The sequence below is a fragment of the Silene latifolia genome, chromosome 1 (assembly GCF_048544455.1).
Source record: "Silene latifolia isolate original U9 population chromosome 1, ASM4854445v1, whole genome shotgun sequence".
In the NCBI taxonomy this organism is placed as follows: Eukaryota; Viridiplantae; Streptophyta; class Magnoliopsida; order Caryophyllales; family Caryophyllaceae; genus Silene; species Silene latifolia.
This window is the reverse complement of record NC_133526.1, coordinates 186,424,273-186,427,577: the sequence shown is the minus strand read 5'-3', so window position 1 is coordinate 186,427,577 and position 3,305 is coordinate 186,424,273. Positions and strand designations below refer to the sequence as shown.

The window sequence follows — 3,305 nt, the reverse complement described above, 5'->3', positions numbered from 1 at the left end:
GGTTTCCCGAGGAAGTAGATCAAATTAGACAATAAAAGAACTATTGTAAACATTAATATATCTTATACAGTACGACTCATTACAACGTCTTTATAATAAAAGGTACAACTATAACACTCATGACTCTGCCTCTCTAGACTGTTAGCGTGATGACTCGATCCCTCCAATCCTAGCCGCCATCATCAACAATACATGCTAAGCCAACTGCTCACCATCCCCGAATGGATCACCGCAGGTTTCACAAAACAACAACAACGGGGTCAGTACTGACTAATCAAATGTAAGACAGTATAACAATATAAACAGCTGATCATCCTCTATCCCAGTCTCATGACCTCACACAGTAACCGATTACACACCGAGGGATATAGCCCTGCCAGATTACCCATCGCAACAAGTAATCCTCGCCGCCAGTGGGTGACCGCAGCCCATCCCACCTAGTCCAGCTCATCAACGAGCGACTAATAATCCCTGTCCCTTAATGTGCACATCCCCTCCTGTGGCGGGTTCCACGGAGGGCGAACTAGGGTGTGAAGTCACTCCCGCAAGTGACCACCACCACCATCACAACACACACACAGCCTTACAGCCGTCACAACACCACAACAACACCACCATCACCACTACACCAATACTCTGATAATCAGCAGATAACAATCATACACAATACAATCACAATCTTAAATCAATTAACAGTGAACTGAGTAGGGAAACCCTACCTCATCGCAAAGCATGCAAGACTTCCAATTACAGCCATGCACGACTCCAATAAGCATCCTAACAATAATAACCATCTCCTATTACGCAACTATACTCAAGAAATCACTCAAAAGAACACAAAGCAGAAACTTACCTACATTACGCATCGACGGTGACATAGACGACCCCCACTTCTGTCATCCTTTCTCGGTGAATTCCGTCATTCCCATGGTAGAGGTTCAGGCTAATTTCATTAAAGTGTGAAGATATGGGGTGATAGGGTAGAGATAGGCTAGGGTTAGAGAAAGAGGAACTGTCGAAGAAATGAGAAAATGAAATGAATCTCGCGAACTTGCGTTTATATTAACGTGTCGACAGCAGCCATACTCGGTCGAGTACAAGAGTACTCGGCCGAGTAGGCTCTACTCGGTCGAGTATGGGTGATACTCGGCCGAGTATCCTCAGCTAGGTCGAGCAAGTAATCCTATAAACCTCATGAACAAGTCTGATCCCTCACCCATTCATCCCTAAAGTATGTTTGGTCAACATTAACGGTCAACAATGTTCTTAAATATCCTGGGTGTTACAATGCATGTCGTTGTGTGCACCGAAAATAATATTTATAATTTCCAAACTACAACTAGCAAGTGGTAGTAAGGGTCGATCCGCAGGGAGGTAGGGAGATAATAGTTGCTTTATATTTCAGTCTATCGGTAACAGTGAGGGGGGGGTGGTTTGATATGAATTATAACTAAGTCTAAAAACATAAACTAAATAAACAAATAAAAGTAAATAAGGACGTAAACAATGATAAAAGAAACGCTAAGACGGTCGGTTCACTATAGCTGCGATGGCACATAATCCTAGGTAAGTCCGAAATATAGTCGTGTAGGATGGGTAAAACAAGTCCTCTCGGTCCAAGTTAACTAGTAGCTCATTTCGGCCTATGCTACTAGTTCCTAAGTCTCACTAATGCTAGCTCTCGCCCCGATTAGTGATTCCTAAAGCCTAAATTACATTATCTCTCGATCTCAGCAATTTAGTCGTCTTAATTCATTAATTAATGCCCTCCCCTATCTTTCGATCTATGGGTCGGTCAAAACTAAGCATCTAACAAGTCTCCTCTCGGTCTCATTGCTAAATATTGCACTTAACGAATCAAACAATGCTAATCAAACACAAAGTCAGTCGATCGACCAGCTACCCCAGTCGATCGACAAACCGGCTCAGTCGATCGACTAGTTAAGCCAGTCGATCGACCAAGCCCTAATGCGGGGTTACCTAGGATTATGTGCCATCACAGCTATAGTGAACCGACCATCTTAGCGTTTCTTTTATCATTGTTTACGTTCTTATTTAGTTTTATTTGTTTATTTAGTTTATGTTTTTAGACTTAGTTATAATTCATATCAAAATCCCCCCCTCACTGTTACCGATAGACTGAAATATAAAGCAACTATTATCTCCTTACCTCCTTGCGGATCGACCCTTACTACCACTTGCTAGTTGTAGTTTGGAAATTATAAATATTATTTTTGGTGCACACAACGACAGGCATCAAATTTTGGCGCCGTTGCCGGGGAGGCAATTGTTCTAATTTTTTGTTGTTTTATTTTAGTCTGCTTCTTAGTTTAAGGGACATTTGTTCCTTAAACTATTCTCATATTCTTTTTGTAGTTTCCTCTTATGCGCGGGTCACAGGGTGGTGAATTAGTACCGTTCAATCCTGAGATTGAGAAGACTTTGCGCGAGTTGAGACGATCATCTAGGATATTGCCGACAGAGGAAGAGCTGAGTACTCTGTCTAGTTACTACGAGAACGAGCTGTTCGAGGAGGATCCACCTTCATCTCCTATTTCTACTTCATCAGCTGAGACCGTCACTTCTCCAGATTTTCTAGAGATGGCTGAAGAGGCAACTATAGCAAGTCACTCTGAGCCGACAGCTGGAAATCTATACAAGGGGTTCGAATTATCGGGAGCTGATAGGAAATTCGAACCGAAGCCTTCTTATATCAACTTGGTTGAGAGAAACCAATTCGGGGGAGCTACAAATGAAGATGCAGCCAATCATATGAAGATATTTGTTGATTATTGCTGCTCTATACCCCCCGCCGACCGGTGTGACCCAGGACCAGGTGAAGGAGACAATGTTTATATTCTCACTCCGTGATGCTGCAAGGGAGTGGTATATAGACCTGGACCGAGCTGCTAATGGGATCACCGATTGGAATTCCTTGCCCTTGGAATTCTACAAGAAATATTTCTCTGCCTCGAAGACAAATGCTATTAGAGCTCAGATCACGAGCTTTAAACAGGGTCCTGATGAGAACTTCCATGAGGCATGGGTCCGTTTCAAGAAGATGGTGCGCACCATTCCGCATCATGAGTTTGAGAAGTGGAGCCTATGCAATCAGTTCTACAATGGGCTCTATGACGATCAGAGGGCTATCCTGGATGCGGCAGCCAGTGGCCGATTTCAGGAGAATATGGGAGAGACTAAGGGGTGGAAAATTATTGATGACTTGGCCACCCATAAAGCTGAGTATGGAAATTCCAGGGGAAATCAAAGGAGAGCTGCTGAATCTCCTTCTATAGCTGCATTAG

General features: G+C 43.2%; 1 non-coding gene across 1 annotated transcript; it reads right to left on the bottom strand.

Moving 5' to 3' along the window:
* Positions 1 to 2,983: 2,983 nt before the first annotated feature.
* Positions 2,984 to 3,090, bottom strand: LOC141620994 (small nucleolar RNA R71). Its single transcript, XR_012532080.1, has one exon. It is a non-coding gene; the product is annotated as a small nucleolar RNA R71 (small nucleolar RNA).
* Between the last annotated feature and the right edge of the window lie 215 nt (positions 3,091 to 3,305).